Source organism: Pimephales promelas, chromosome 21 (genome assembly GCF_988280905.1).
Source record: "Pimephales promelas chromosome 21, fPimPro1.hap1.1, whole genome shotgun sequence".
Classification (NCBI taxonomy): domain Eukaryota; kingdom Metazoa; phylum Chordata; class Actinopteri; order Cypriniformes; family Leuciscidae; genus Pimephales; species Pimephales promelas.
Window position 1 is genome coordinate 9,559,006 of NC_142789.1, and position 17,062 is coordinate 9,576,067.

General features: G+C 40.1%; 1 protein-coding gene and 1 long non-coding RNA gene across 2 annotated transcripts in view; both read right to left on the reverse strand.

The window, feature by feature from the left end:
• The window catches only part of LOC148970126 (uncharacterized), a 182,804-nt gene that overhangs the window by 98,806 nt on the left and 66,936 nt on the right, over positions 1-17,062 (reverse strand). The gene's annotated exons all lie outside the window — the stretch shown is intronic.
• ghrh (growth hormone releasing hormone) overlaps positions 1-17,062 on the reverse strand; it is a 78,999-nt gene that overhangs the window by 16,043 nt on the left and 45,894 nt on the right. The window lies entirely within an intron of this gene.

Here is a 17,062-nt window from a genome sequence, read left to right on the forward strand (position 1 = left end):
ACCCATTTATAGATACAGTGCAAGTCTTTAACGTTACATCCATGCATTTTAAAAATAAGACAGTTGTTTTAGAGTCTTCAATAAGAATAATAATATATTTGAGCAAAAGTTATACAATTACATATCGTTTAAAAATATTAAAACACACATGTCTTTACTGTTTTATACATCTGTAAATGTTAAAACCTTTAAAGCAGTTTAAAAATGCAAAAAGTCAAAGACCGGTCATTTTACAGAAAAAGTCAAACAAGACTTTACATGAAAAGTTTTTCATTGCAGACTTACGTTTATCCTGTTTTAAAGATCCAACAGCAACGCTTTATCCAAAAGATATATGTCCAAAACTTTAGAGATATTACAAAAGTCCTCCGATTCAAACTTGTGTAAACGTAATTCCGGGGAGCCCAACGAAACACGTCCATTCACCTCGACGGGAGAAAACGATAGTGACTGTTTGAATGTGTGCACGGAACCACACGCAGACTCCTCCCACGACACTCCCACATCACGTGACCCCTTGTGCATGCGGTATCCTCATGTACAACACGCTCACCCCCAACGTCATATGGCGGACTGTTTTAAAAAACGTCCGTTTAGGACAGAGTATGAACTTAAATGAGAGAATTAATGCCTTGCAATGAGGCGCGCTAACCACGCCTCCTCACACGCCCCGTAGAAGACGCATGCACGACGCATTGGTCCTCGCTTCATAGAGACACACGTAAACTCCTCCCATACTCTGACAGAGGCTGTTTTAAAAGCCAGAAGCTCAATACTCACTTTTTGTGGTATATAAAACCGATTGTTTTATATCAAACAAATATTCCTATTTCTTATGAGCAGTTTGTCTGTGCTATATTTTATGTTATAAGTTATATTTTAAAATGTTTAGATCAGTGTTTTAAACATGCCATTACAGTCAGACCTGAGGTCTCACATAGTTTTTATATACTTTATTTGATTCTACATTACAAGTCGATTTCATTCGGAATCAAAACTTTGAATAATCCAACTGGTTAAAACAAAAGCAGAGTGTATTGTTATGGATCAATTAGAGTTCTAAGGGTACAGGGAAGATTGTCTTTTCCAGATAAACACACTGCCTACAGTTGGTGAGATTGAACAGTATACTTTGTCAATTGTTTGGACCAGTGTTTTCACACACACACACACACACACACACACACACACACACGCATCGATGTCTGACCCCTTGGTCCCCGACCCCATGCCATGTCCACATGGAGCCCAGTACCTGTTTTTTCCGTTTGTAGTGTGCGAATTATTTTATTAGAGGTGTTATCTGATGAGGCCTGCAGGGTTCCCCCATGTCTTTCGTAAGTCGTAAAATAAAATATCACAAGCCCCCCTACCACATGAGGAGTTGAAAGATATCCTTTGAAAAAAGGATGAGATGGCGGGAAAAGTCGGAATGTTTAAAAACATGACAAGTTCTTTCATTCGGGGCTTTCACTCTAATCACATTGCACCACGACTCGAGTCTCTACGAAAAAATGGCTGAAAACCAGTACGGTATGTTGATGATTTAATATTTAGCAACAAAACTATTATAAACTAATTGTATATATATATATATATATATATATATATATATATATATATATATACTTATATAAATATTTTTATCATCATGTACAGAGGATGCACTCCCGGATCTATATTTTGATGCTGATTTGGCAGAAGTTCTGGATTCTCTTTGTGAGTATTTCTTTGTCTTTTTAATGATTTTCCATTTTATATCTGTAATGAAATTATTAAAAGGGTATGTGATATATTTGTTTGCATGTGTTTTAGATGATGAAACGATATCAGACGGTTGTCCGCTTGATGAAATTTTACAAAACAGTGCAGAAAACACATCCGAATTCCCCGCGTTACGGACCTCTGTAACACAGCAACCTATGCGATCGTCAGAAGAAACAGTATGTGCAGTATGTGGACAACCCGATAGACGGTTACGAGGACGTCACACCCTGGAGTACTCTAGGAGCGGACAGTGAACAGTCAGACACTTCTCCGGACACCAGAACGAACGCATCTACTGCAACTGAGCCAAGTCGCAAACACCTCCGGAGGCCTTCTTCAGGGAAAGCTGTTAAGAGGCTTCGTGAAACTTATGGGGAATACGACCCTGACAATGGCCTGTGTTTAGCATACCCTGATAGTGGTGAGTAAAACAATACCCCTATTCATATATGTTTTAATATAATAATTTTAATATAACATATTTTAGTTTAATATAATATATTTTAATCTATTGTTATTTAAATTAATAAAAATAAATGTCATTATCCCCAGAGGAAAACTCAGTCGGGGGGGTTAAAAGGCTTCGCGAAACTTATGGACAATACGTTCCAGACCAGACCAAATTCCAAATACCAGACCATGGATGTCAAAATCAGTTAAAACAAGTTTGCTAAATAAGAAGCTAGCCTATAAACAGGGGGGTAACCTAGAAAAGATAACAGCTAGGAAAGAAGTCAGAATGGAGATCTTCAAAGCCAAACAAGCATATAAAGTTAGGTTAGAAAAAAACTTGGCAGAGAATAACTTAGGCTCTGCTTGGTCTGGTATGAAGAAAATTGCAGGAATACAGGACAATGTAAATAAGAACACTGTGTGTATTGGTGGTTTTAGATCAAATGATGACCTTTCAAATGCTCTTAATATGTTTTATGCAAGATTTGAAAGTTTTGGTTTTAAAAATGAAGTAGAAGAAATACGATGGCTGTGTAAGGATGATTCCCACATAGTCTTAGAACAGGCTGTAGTAGAGAAAATGTTTCTCTCCACTAGGGTGAATAAGAGTCCTGGTCCAGACTATATATGTGGGAGCATATTAAAGCACTGTGCAAGGCAACTAACTTCTATATTTTGTGATATTTTTAATCGGTCATTGCGTGAACAAAAGGTACCTAGTCTGTGGAAAAAGTCTTTTATTATTCCAGTTCCTAAATGCAATAAGCCTAAGGTGTTAAATGATCTGAGACCAGTAGCCCTAACCTCATTGGTAATTAAATCATTTGAGAAACTGGTGAAGTCTGAGTTATTAAGTAAGACTCGATCCCATGCAATTTGCATATAGAGCGAACAGAAGTGTTGAGGATGCTTCACTTATGCTGTTAAATTTATTGACTAAGCATCTAGAGGGGAAAAATACCCATGCAAGACTGTTGTTCATAGACTTCTCTTCCGCTTTTAACACTATACAACCCCACATCCTAGCCAGAAGATTGTTAGAGTATTATAAGTTGAACCACAATTTAGTGGGATGGCTTCTGGATTTTTTAACAAATAGAATGCAGAGGGTCAAAGTGAATGGCAGTTTTTCTGATGTATTATTTTTATCTACAGGAGCACCACAAGGTTGTGTTCTTTCGCCCTTACTATACATTTTGTATACTAATATGTGTCAAAGTGGATATGAAAATAGGATATTAATCAAGTTTGCCGATGATACAGTGATAGTTAGTCTGCTACAAGGGGACGAGTCGGGCCATGGTCCAGTTGTGGAGGATTTTGTGACCTGGTGCGATGATTCCTATCTAAAGTTAAACACTACCAAAACGAAAGACATGATAATTGATTTTAGAACGCGCACCGTTGATCACGTTACTACGATTATTAAAGGACAGACTGTGGAACAGGTGGAGAGTTTTAAATATCTGGGTACAATTATAGATTAAAAACTTTTATTTGAATCTAACTGTGACATGGTCTGTAAAAAGGGTCATCAACGTTTGAGATGCCTTAGGAAACTTGCAAAATTTTCCATAGTCTTTTTCCATAGTGGTGTGGTATGGAAGTCTGTCAGTGAAGAACAGAAACTCCCTAAACCAAATTGTAAGATGGGCGAGTAGAATAATTGGAGTAAATCAAAGGAACCTAGGAAATGTATACACAGATCAGCTGTATCGGAAAGCAAGTGCTGTCTTGAGTGATCAGTCGCATCCCCTAAGGAATGATTTTAAGTTACTTCCGTCTGGTCGCCGTTTTGCGGCTTTGAGATGGAAAACAAGACGATATAAGAATACTTTTGTTCCAGCTGCAATTGAATTGCTAAATGATAAGAGAGTAGTTTTTAGCACTTGACAGTTAATACGGATAACGTATGTGTCAAGGCGCAGTTTGTCATGAAGTCTAGTTGTCCATTTGTTCATTTGTACGTGAAATATTTGTATTGTATGTTTTATGTGGATGACCGAATACTTTTTTATCTGTAATACAATTTTACCTGCGGGTACGAAATAAAAACTACCTGTTATGTTTCCACTCTTATAACATATATATTAAACACTTAGGGTAAAGCACGTGTAATGATCACAGCCAACATTCAGGGATACGTTTCTTCTTCTGAGTTTTTATTATAGAGGAACACAACTAATAATTATAAGTGGCAGTGCCACCAACAGGCACAATGGGGAATATCAGTATTACATACATAACATTTCCTCCCCTCTTAAACAAGAACAAATAAAACATTACATTCTAAGTTAAACAAAAAATATACATTTATTTTATTTTTCTACTTTCCTAGAGGTAGAGGGTAGACTGCCTCTTGCCTCGAGCCAGTTCGGGGATTATTCTGCCCCATGTCAGAACGGGCTCACTAACATAACTAAATTGCAATTCAATCTAGCAGAGGTATCACGTGGCTCTATAAGGTCAGACGGTTGGGCGGTTTAATAACTCTGGCTGGGTAACGTCTGACCTGTTCTAATGGAATGCTGAGTTTGCCATAGTCCGCCCGAGACTCCACAGATGCGTCCTTGCTAAGATCCTGTTCCCCTGTGGGTGATGCCGAAGAAGCATCATCTGCAGAGGTCCGTACAGGAACACACACATCACTGATCTCAGGTGGTTGTGTCACCTGAGTTCCAGCTGTTGGCTTCGCAATGGACAAGAGCTGATCAGTATGGCGTCGCCAATCCTCAGAAGCTCCAACATCAACAGTATACGATACTGGACCACTTTGAGCCGTCACCACACCTGATGTCCATCTTTCTCTCCCTCTGTAATCACGAGCCAGCACAGCCTCACCAACTCCGAACTGTCTTGACTTTGAACGGCCAGCTCTACGGAGGACCTGGGAGGTCTGCGAGAGTCGCACGGCAGCTGTCATACTGGGTTTCAAGGCATCCAAACGTGTGCGCAGTTGTCGTCCCAAAAACAACAAGGCAGGAGACTCTCTTGTCGTTGGATGTGGTGTGTTGCGGTACGTCAGCAAGAATGTTTCCAGCCGTCTCTGAAGAGTAAAAGAGCCCTTAGACGTCTTCAGTGCTTGTTTTAGTGACTGGACAAACCTTTCAGCCTGCCCATTGGTTGCTGGATGATATGGGGCGGAACGGATATGTTTCACGTGGTTGGCCTTCAGGAAGGTTGCGAACTCTTGAGAAACAAATTGTGGTCCATTATCACTCACCAGGACTTCAGGCAGTCCATAATGGCTGAAGAGATTTCGTAAAACTTCAATTGTTCTTTCTGCAGTTGTTGATGTCATCAATTGTACCTCAGGCCACTTCGAATGAGCGTCAACCACAACTAGGTACATGTGACCTTCACATGGCCCAGCAAAATCTACATGTATGCGCTCCCATGGTTTGCTTGGCCACTCCCATGGGTGGAGGGGTGCCTGGGATGGCATTTTCTGTATTTGTTGACATGACTGACACATCTTTACACACAGTTCAATGTCAGCATCAATTCCAGGCCACCACACATAACTGCGAGCAATGGCTTTCATTCGGACAATTCCTGGATGACCAGTGTGCAATTCCTCCAAAACTCTTTTCCGCAGCTTGAGGGGAACAACAACTCTCATGCCTCGCATTAAGCACCCGTGTTGGACGGGCAGCTCGCTGCGTCTGGAGATGAAAGGAGAGATTTCGTTATTACCAGTCAGGTTGACAGCTGGAGTCCCTTTTATGACCATTTCGACGACTGTAGACAAGGCTGGATCACTCATAATCTCACGTCGGATATCAGTGGCACTGACAGGGAGTTTCTCCATCTGTCCGAGGTAAAACAGCTCCACGGCATCCTTTTTCTCACTGTGCTCTACTTGTAACGGCAGACGGGAAAGGCCATCAGCATTTGCATGAAGCTCAGCTCTCTTGTACTCAATTGAATAGTTTTAGGCAGACAAAAGTAATGCCCACCTTTGCATCCGCGCTGCCGCCATAGACGGAATCCCTTTTTGCGGCCCAAAAATTGTAGTAAGGGGGCGGTGGTCTGTGAAAAGTGTGAATTTCCGTCCATAGAGATACTGGTGGAATTTTCTGACCCCAAACACTATGGCCAGAGCCTCACGCTCAATCTGTGCGTAATTCTGTTCTGCCTTGCTTAGTGTGCGCGATGCAAAGGCTATTGGCTTTTCTTCACCGCCGGGTAACATGTGGGAAATGACGGCACCAATGCCATAGGGTGATGCATCGCATGCAAGCCGAATGGCATTTTGAGGATCATAGTGTGTCAAGACATTTTGTGACACCAGTTGTTCTTTTGCCTTTTTGAATGCAGCATCGCACTCTGCAGACCACTGCCAACGCTTCCCTTTACACAGCAAGGCGTTCAGAGGATTCGCTATGTATGCCAGATTGGGTATGAATCTCCCGTAATAGTTTAACAGGCCGAGAAATGATCTCAGCTGTGTGGTGTTAGATGGAATTGGCGCATTGACAATTGCACTTACTTTCTGAGGTGACTTGTGCAAACCTTCCGCATCAATTATGTGACCAAGGTATTCCAGTGAGTCCTTGAAGAAGTCACATTTCTCTTTTTCAGCATGCAAGCCGAACTGCTCCAGTCGTCCAAGGACTGCATCCAGGTTTTCCAGGTGTTCAGCTTCAGTCCGCCCGGTAACCAGAATGTCATCCAGGTAACAATGGACATTAGGCAGACCTTGTAATATTTGATCCATAGCTCTCTGGAATATGGCTGGAGCTGAAGCGATCCCGAACGGAAGGCGATTGTACTGGAATAGCCCTTTCTGTGTGGAAATTGTGAGGAACTTCCTGGACTCCTCCTCGACCCTCATTTGAAGGTAAGCATGTGACAAGTCCAATTTGCTGAAACATTGTCCTCCCGCTAAGGAAGCGAACAGGTCCTCAATGCGCGGTAATGGATAGTGTTCAATGTGCAAGACAGGGTTTACCGTCACCTTAAAGTCACCACAGATGCGCACATCTCCGTTTTTCTTAACGACAGGAACTATTGGAGTTGCCCATTCTCTGTACTGTACCGGTGTCAATACTCCAATTTCAGTGAGACGGTTCAGCTCCGCTTCGACTTTTGGACGAAGAGCATACGGAACGACTCTGGGCTGGCAAAACGTGGGTTTGTATTCCGGTTTCAAAGTTATTTTAGCTTTGATGTTCTTCATTTCTCCCAACTGTTTAGAGAAAATAGCTACATGTTTCTGCAGCACAGCTTCTAGTGTCTTCAATTTGACTGTTTTTATTTCTTTCCAGTTCAGTTTGATCTGACGCAACCACTCTCTGCCATAGAGTGGTGGATAGTCCCCCTGCACGACATATAAAGGAAGAACAGCTGTCTGCTTGCCCATTTTCACATGCACATCAATTACACCTTCAGGACGCAAAGCTTGCCCAGTGTATGTCCGAAGAACAATGTCTGTTGAGCATAGGGGCAGGTGTTTCAATATCTGATCATAAGTCTCTGATGAAATCAATGACACTGCTGCGCCCGTGTCCAGTTCCATTTCCAGTGGCATTCCTTCAATTTCTGGTTTCACAGTGATACTGGACTTTTCTCCTGGCTGTGACAGTTTATACAGAGCTAAATCAGAGTCTGTGTCATCATCATTGGACACTGCATCAGCATCAAGGCGGTGTACATTTCTTTTTTTTATTTGTCCTTTTTGTTTAAAAGATGCTTTCATTTGCCGTGCAGATTTTGCGATATTTCCACTCTTTGTTTTCCTGTCATCATTAACGTTACTTTTCCTGCAAACGCGACTGATATGGCCCTTTTTTCCACAAGCATTACAGTTTTTGTCTTTAAACCAACAGTCATCTTCACTGTGGTTATTCTTTCCACATCGTTTGCATTTGTTTGCAGTCTCACTCTGTGATAGAGACAGCGCATTTACCGTCAGTGATCCGCTGAGTTGGTGTGCTTCACGTGACGCCGTTTCCATGGAGACCGCTAACTCTACCGCTCTCTGAAACGTCAGCGCAGACTCCGTTAACAAGCGTTTTTGAGTAGCCTCGCTCTTCAGGCCACACACAAATCTATCGCGAAGTGCATCATCCAAATGTCCCCCAAATTCAGTGTTCAGACAATCCTCTTAGCACTGCAACATACTGTGTCACCGACTCGTTCTCCTGATTCCGCCGGTGGAAACGAAAACGCTCCGCGATGACCAGGGGCTTCGGAGAGAAGTGCTGCTGTAGCGTGTCAGTGATGCTTTTGAAGCTTTTCTCTCCCGGTTTGTCCGGCGCGATGAGACTTCGGAGTAGACCATAAGTTTTTCCTCCGATCACGCTGAGTAACACGGACACTTTCTTGTCGGCCTCAATACTGTTAGCTTCTATGAAGTGTTCAAATCGTTCAATGTAAGTGGTCCACGGTTCGACACTTTCATCAAAACTTTCCATGTGGCCAATGGTAGCAGCCATCCTCTTAGCTAACCTAGATCACTTTAGCTACGCAGAGAAAACAATATAAAAGTTGTACTAACCATACGCCTAACTACTCACGATTCACTGTAGTAGCTTCGTAGTACTTTTAATCCACCTCGTCGCCAATTATGTTATGTTTCCACTCTTATAACATATATATTAAACACTTAGGGTAAAGCACGTGTAATGATCACAGCCAACATTCTGGGATACGTTTCTTCTTCTGAGTTTTTATTATAGAGGAACACAACTAATAATTATAAGTGGCAGTGCCACTAACAGGCACAATGGGGAATATCAGTTTTACATACATAACATACCTACCTACTACCTACCTAGACAACGGTCTGCGTTTAGCATACCCGGATAGTGGTGAGTAAAGCAATACCCTATATATATATGATAATTTTAATATAACATAATTTAGTTTGATATAATATATTTTAATCTGTTGTTATTCAAATTAATAAAAAATGTCATTTATCCCCAGAGGAAAACTCAGTCGGGGGGATTAAAAGGCTTCGTGAAACTTATGGAGAATACGCTCCAGACAACGGTCTGCGTTTAGCATACCCTGATAGTGGTGAGTAAAAGCAATACCCTATACATATATGATCATTTTAATATAACATATTTTAGTTTAATATAATATATTTTAATCTATTGTTATTTAAATTAATAAAAAATGTCATTTATCCCCAGAGGAAAATCCGACCGATGAGTGCACCTCCAAAACGAAGTACGAAGAAACGAGGTGTACAACAGGTTCTTACAAGAAACGACTTTCTGCCTCGAAAGACTGTGAGGTCACCCCTAACGCATCCTCTTCGGAAGATAACGGTGAGATACTATACAGTCTATATCATATAAATAATACATAAATTGCTATTATAATAAACATTATTATTATTATTTTAGAACCAGATTATGCCGAAAGAGACTTGGAGATATTTTTAGAATCCCAGGCAGATGTGCTGGATGCCGTCGGATCTCAAGACTCATCACCCAGTACACACTCCAATGAAGATACCCACGATCCGTTCAGACCTTTATTCACGCCGCAAGATTTTCACAGACTGAGTTATGACACATTTCGCAGTGCCAACCGGAATTTTCTAATGGTTTTAGATGTCGCTTCACGACCCTTAACCTACCAAGAAACCGAGGACCTGCTCGTCGAATCACAAGCGCCGGTAGTTGATCTTCTACGCAGGATTATCGAACGGCAAAATCAACACGCCGGACAATTATCCAACACTGTAGAGTTTTTTGGAAACTGTCACGAACAAACACAGACTGAGAACAGGCGCCTGTGGGGAGTTGTTGATCAGGTAAGAGGAGATCAGCAGATACTCACCCTAGCAGTATCGCTATTTTCTGAACGCTTGAATATCATTCAACGTATTTTGAGAGATTTACACGAGACCCTAAGGAGGAGATGATGACCGCTCATTTTTTCAATGCTTGTTTTTAGTTTTTACTTTTTTTTTTAAGTTTTAAGCTTTTGTTTTTAACTTTTTATTTTATTTTACATGAAGTCTGTAATTGTATTAACATGATGTTTGAGTTTGTATGTATGTTACGTTTTTCATATCTGTAGACATTAGTTTTATGTATATTGTATGTTTTTGTCATACACTATTTTTAAATAAACCACTTTTACAAAAATGCTTTCTAAAAGAGCACTCTCGGATAATGACTCTGATGAAGACGACCGTGTCAACTCGAGGCGTCAAAGTATTAACGAGCAATTACAGCGTTTAATACGTGAGAAGGTAAGAGCTATTGATACTACGGGGTTATCAGCTAGGGAGAGATTGCGGAATGTTATAGCCGAACAGCGATCCTGGCTAGACATGGGTGATGATGAAACCATCCACTCCGATATGGGGTTTTCGAATCATCATCACCACATTCCTAATATCGACTCTGACGAACGTACCATGTCGAGAGATGATGGAAATAATGAACAATTGTGACGTTTAATACGTGAACAACTAAACGCACTGGACACTACAGGACTTTCAGTTAGGGAAAGATTGCAAAATCTTATCGTCGAACAACAAACATGGTTAGACGGAGATAATGATTATGATAATAATGATGATGATGATCATGATGATGATGATGAAATCATGCAGAATGGGGGAGGGGGTGGGGAGTTTAGTCGGGAAGAAAAAAATACACTAATATCTGAGGGTGGTAGTGTGGGTGACTTTGTAATAATACCAAGACCGTGTTTCAATGGGATAGAAATTAACAGAACATTGAATCTCCGCGAAATAGATACAAATGATTTGGCAGATTTGGCAGGGGGAGGACGGAGGAAAAAAATTACAGATCTTGCAATTAGCGACTCGGTAGAGAAAAACAAAATGCATTTATTCAGTCCTACTAACTTCACCAACAACATGTGTCTTAGTTATTGCCTTGCTCATTTTATTAATCCGTCTTACACTGATGCAGACCTACAAATCCCCGCGAAGGAAATCCACACAGCATGTGGTTTTACGCCTAATGAAAAAATAGGGTTTCAAAATCTGTCCATTTTTGAAAAATATTTAGAGTTAAAAATCATTGTTTTTTACAGAGACTGCTCCGGCAAATTACAGGTGTACAAAAACACTGATGAAATTCATCCAAAAACAGTACATCTCTTTAACCACGACCAGCATTATCATCTAATAAAAAATTTAAAGGGATTCATCGGAGGAAGTTACGTTTGTCCGTTCTGCTTCAAGGCGCTTAAAAACAAGAGAACACACAAATGCAAATACGTATGTAATATTTGCTGTACAAGCGAATGTCGCACGCATGCCACAAGCTATAAACATTGCCCAGACTGTCTCAGGTATTGTAGAAACACCTTCTGCTACAGAACGCATAAAGAATCGCTCGTAACCGGTGAACAATCTCAATGTCAGTCCTTTAATTATTGCTCAAAATGTCATACCCTTTATAATGTACCAAAAGGAGGTGATAAGTTAAAGTGTCACAAATGCACCCCGAAGCGATGCGTACATTGTCACGAAATTTTGACCAGTGAGGGAAGTCATGATTGTTACATCCAACCTCTAAAGTCTGAAACGTGTGATGAAAAATACATTTATTATGATTTTGAGACAATGTATCAGGATGATAAACATGTGGCTAATTTTGTATGCGCAATGACGCAGACAGACGAGACGTTTGAAGCTGGAGGAACAGATTGCGCGGCACGTCTGATTAAACATTTTAGAAGACCAAAATACAGTGATTACACATTCATAGCGCACAATAGCTCGGGGTTTGATTCTTATATTCTCGCAGACCATCTAACCAACGAGGGGATAACTCCAAAGGTTATCATGCAGGGTTGCCGCATTTTGTACATGTACGATGCGGCGTTTAGACAAAGATACGTGGACAGTTTCCAGTTTTTCCCATTTTCGCTCAAAGCGGCACCCGAGGCGTTAAACCTGAAGGTAAATGATAAGGGGCATTTTCCGCATCATTTCAACAGATTGGAGAATACCAATTATGTTGGCCCCTACCCCACAAAAGAGTTTTACGGTTACGAGACGATGAGTCAAGCCGAATGCACTAAATTTAATCACTGGTATGCGAGTGTATCGAACCGTGTCTTTGACTTCAAAAAAGAGCTTGCTTTTTACTGTCGGAATGACGTTGTGATCCTTCGAGAGGCATGTAAGAGATATTGAGAGGAGTTCCTTGAAATCACAAACATTGATCCGTTTAAATCCATTACACTAGTGGGAACATGCATGAAAACATTTAAAACTAATTTTCTCACCCGTGACACCTTGGCCTTGACACATAGTCACGCATACATTAATCAATACAAAACATACACAGGCGCATCAATTCAATGGTTACATTTTCATGCACGTAAGAACGGTGTACCTGTGCAGCATGCGTTAAACCACGGAGAACAAGCCTTTGGGCCTTATCATGTTGACGGTTATTATGAGTCTGTTGAAGGGGTAAAAACAGCTTTGGAATTCCTGGGGTGTTTTTACCACGGACATGATTGTCGATATAATTCGGAGGAAATTCAACCCCTGTCAAAAGTATCTTTTGGTACCCTCAGAAGGCAATCGGATGAAAAGATAGAAACACTACGTAAAGTGTATTCCTTACGAGTGATTACTATGTGGGAGTGCCGCTGGGAGCACATGAAACAAACAGATCCCACTGTGATTGAGTTTATGGCTTCTTACGAAGCACCTGAGAGACTTAGGCCACGAGATGCGTTATACGGAGGCCGCACAAACGCGTATAAACTATATCATGAAACAGCTGATGATGAGCGAGTGGATTATTATGATTTCACATCGCTCTATCCGTACGTACAGTCGAGTAAGACTTATCCTATCGGACATCCGAAGGTCGTTTTTGAGGGTTTTGAAGAAATAGATCGTTATTTCGGATTAATTAAAGCGACAGTTTTACCTCCACGAAAACTCTATCACCCGGTTCTGCCTTACAGATGTCACGGTAAACTAATGTTTCCTCTGTGTAGATCTTGCGTTGAAAATCGCAGCCAGACGCCGCAATGCATCCATACAGACAACAAGAGGTCTATTAACGGGACATGGGTCTCCGCGGAATTATAACGAGCTATCCATCATGGGTACCAGATATTGAAAATTGATGAGGTCTGGCATTTTGATAATACATCGGACACTTTGTTCAGTGGATATGTCAACACTTTTCTCAAATTCAAACAAGAAGCGTCGGGGTTCCCCTCTCATGTAGTGACAGATGCGGACAAACAGTCTTATGTCGATGATTATCTGGATAAACAAGGCGTTCAGTTAGACATAGCTAAAATAAAGCATAACCCCGCAAAACGAGCTATAACGAAGCTTATTATGAACAGTTTGTGGGGTCAGTTCTGTCTCAGGACTCATTTGCCGACCACAGAGTTTTTGTCAGATGGAGAGGAGTTCACACAGCGTCTATTTAGCAGAGCGCATGTGATAAAACATTTCTCATTTGTATCTGATTCAGTGGCATTGATTCAGTGGTCCACACCAGAGCAAGATCCGTGCCCAACACGTGACGTTAATGTGTTTATTGGTGCTTTCACCACAGCTTACGCGCGACTCGAGCTGTATAATCTTTTGGATAAATTAGGCGAACGTGTGTTGTACGCGGATACAGATTCTGTGATCTTTGTATCAAAAAACGGCTCGTGGATTCCCGAGACCGGACCTTATCTTGGTCAGCTCACGAGCGAATTAGAACCCAACGATACGATTTCCCTCTTTGTGTCTTCGGGTCCGAAGTCATACGGGATAAAAACGACAAATGGGCATACGTGTCTCAAAGCGAAAGGTATTACACTCAACTCAAATAATGCACAGATAGTCACACTACAAAGTCTGATAGGACTCGTGTGCGCGTATGTAGAGAATGGTGACACGCAGGAGCTGGCGCCACAATCGTCAACCATCACGCGTGATAAGATCCATTTTACGTTGCGTAATAGAATGATCGTGAAGAGGTTAAAGATTGTGTATGACAAAAGAATAATATTACCAGATTATAGGACACTACCCTACGGGTATTAGTGATATTTTGTGAAATATGCCTGAATCAAGTGTTTTGACTGCAGACTGCAGCATCCATTTTCAGGAATTGTTAGTGGTCCACAATGACATAAGACTTATTTGTAAAGAGTCTAATGTATAATTCAGACAAAAATGTGCTCTGTGAAGTTTGATAATTATGTGTACATTTATACATGTTTATACACTTTTTTATGTGATGTTCTGTTACATGCTTTTGATAATAAAATTCATTGAAAACACTTCAAAGAAATTGAACGATTCATTACCCACCAGGTAAAAGATCCTCTATTCATTTTTTCCACACTAAATCTATCAGAACAATAAGTCTTAAAGCATATTATTTAATAATATTAAAAACCCAAGATAAGCAACAGATAGGTGTTTTGGGTCGCCACATGTCCCCGTTTATTGAGACTTACCAGGATGCAAATAGTCTCCCTTTCAGCTTTCCTGTTAATAAAAACACAGACTCCTGAAAGATTTTGACTCAGAACAGATTTACTGTCTGACTATCCTATGGTCTACGTTCAGAAAGGAGTTTAAAATGAGACTTTCCAGAAATCTTTACCTTTTAAAGTTATTGTACAGGAGCACCCCCAAACAACGAAAGGCTATTTTGCATTCGTCAAAATAGATAAAAAGAAAAAAGATCAATATTGCGAGAAAAGACGTATGATTAACCAATGAATATCAGAAGTTTACAACTGTTAAATATCTCCACATATGCCTACGTCCTTTTAAAGTTGTATTAAATATTTCGACCATATTCACTTTTAAATCAGTGACTGTTGCAAGGTGATGTTTTTATTTTATTTTATTTTTTACCATCTGTTGAAAATCTTTATTGAAGAACCACCCTTATCTGTTTGTAACTTTGCAGGGATATGACACCTCTCTCAAAATAGACGTAAAAGTTTTAACCACAACAGACCTCGTTTTTTCCAAAGGTCTGGTCCATATGTAATTGCTGAACACATCAATAACCATAATAATAATATATTTTTAATACCATAGTTATATTTCCAAAACCCGTATCAACTAAGTCTGTTTGAAACTATTGATCTTCCCCCATAAACGACAGCGCTTATATTTTATTGACTGACCAGCCTTTCACTTTATCAGCTAATCTTACCACACGCTGCTGCAGCGTGGTGTTTTTAACCCCAGAGTTCGTGGGGTCATAGTAAATCTTTTTTTTTTTTTTCATGTCGATACAGTGATTTTTCAGAGAAGAATGAATCATGTTAAAAAAGTTGTTGAGATTTTTTATTTATTTATTTTACAAACATACATGATAAATATATTTTTTATTTCAAGAATATCAGTCTTAGATTGTATACTTTTTATTTCAGTTAATTAAAAACACAAGGAATAAAACCACAGAGGTTTTTACAAAACACAGACTTTTTATTTATTTTTTCGTATTCATACATACTTTTTATTTCAGTTAATTAAAAACACAAGGAATAAAACCACAGAGGTTTTTTACAAAACACACACTTTTTTATTTATTTTTTCGTATTCATACATACTTTTTATTTCAGTTAATTAAAAACACAAGGAACAAAATAAAAGCATAGAGGTTTTTACAAAACACACACTTTTTACTTATTTTTTCGTATTCATACATACTTTTTATTTCGGTTAATTAAAAACACAAGGAATAAAACCACAGAGGTTTTTTACAAAACACACACTTTTTATTTATTTTTTCGTATTCATACATACTTTTTATTTCAGTTAATTAAAAACACAAGGAATACAATAAAAGCATAGAGGTTTTTACAAAAACACACTTTTTAGTTTGACATATGATTTAAAGAAATGTTTGGCAATCCAGGAGCTGCAGCAGTTTCCCATCTTCAAACCGATGTTTCAGCATCAACGAGTTTCCACTTCTCGACAGCCGCGTAGATATTTTCCTCACAGCTTTCATCGACGAGTTTCTGTCTGATAGATGCCAGATGTTCCACAATGTACATCTCATCTTTGAGCTCAAACAAAATGGTCTCCACAGCTCCCTGGATTCTTTGCAGGTGTGGTGTAGCCCCGTACAGATTCAAAGCCTGAGCTAAGATAGTTTTCAGCTCAGGTTTTAGGAGTTTCAGACGGATCTCGTCAAAACAACCGTAAAAATAATACGGTGTAGGCTCAATCAGGCACGAATGTCTTGTTTGGGACGGATGGTCTACGGTACATCCAACGCAATCCTTCTTCATTTGCTTATCAATCAGATATTCCAGTATGATGACAACAGTTGCTTTAATAATCCTGTGTCCTACATCCCCTATACACACATCCGGTTTGTCCGCTGACGCGTCACCGCTCACGCAGGTTAAAGGGGGTGGATCCGGTCCGAATGCACCTGCTCCGTAACTTGTGAGGAATGCTAGATTGTGAAATCCAAAATCTGTACAGAATTTATTCAGCCAGTCGATGTTTCTTTGTGTACATCCGCTCGCTACATCCGATAATCCCAAACCCTGTGATAATCCATTTGACGGGTAACCATCAACAGGTCCGGGAGGGGAGAATGGTGAGATGATATCCTCTTGAAACATAGTGCGAGTATGAGCTGGACTGACGGAATGCGAGGTATTATTATTTGTAGAGCATGGGTGGTGCTATATGCATGCCCCTCCTAGTGGGTGTACACCATTCCGGGTGAAACAACTTCACTTTAATTCTCGTATCTGTCAAAAGCGTCGCACCATTGGAAAAGTTTATGTATTTCAGAAAAAATACCATCCAAATTTGCAATATCCTTCCATTGAAAAATGAATTTTAAATCATAAAATCTCAGATGTTCGCTCTCTTTGATAG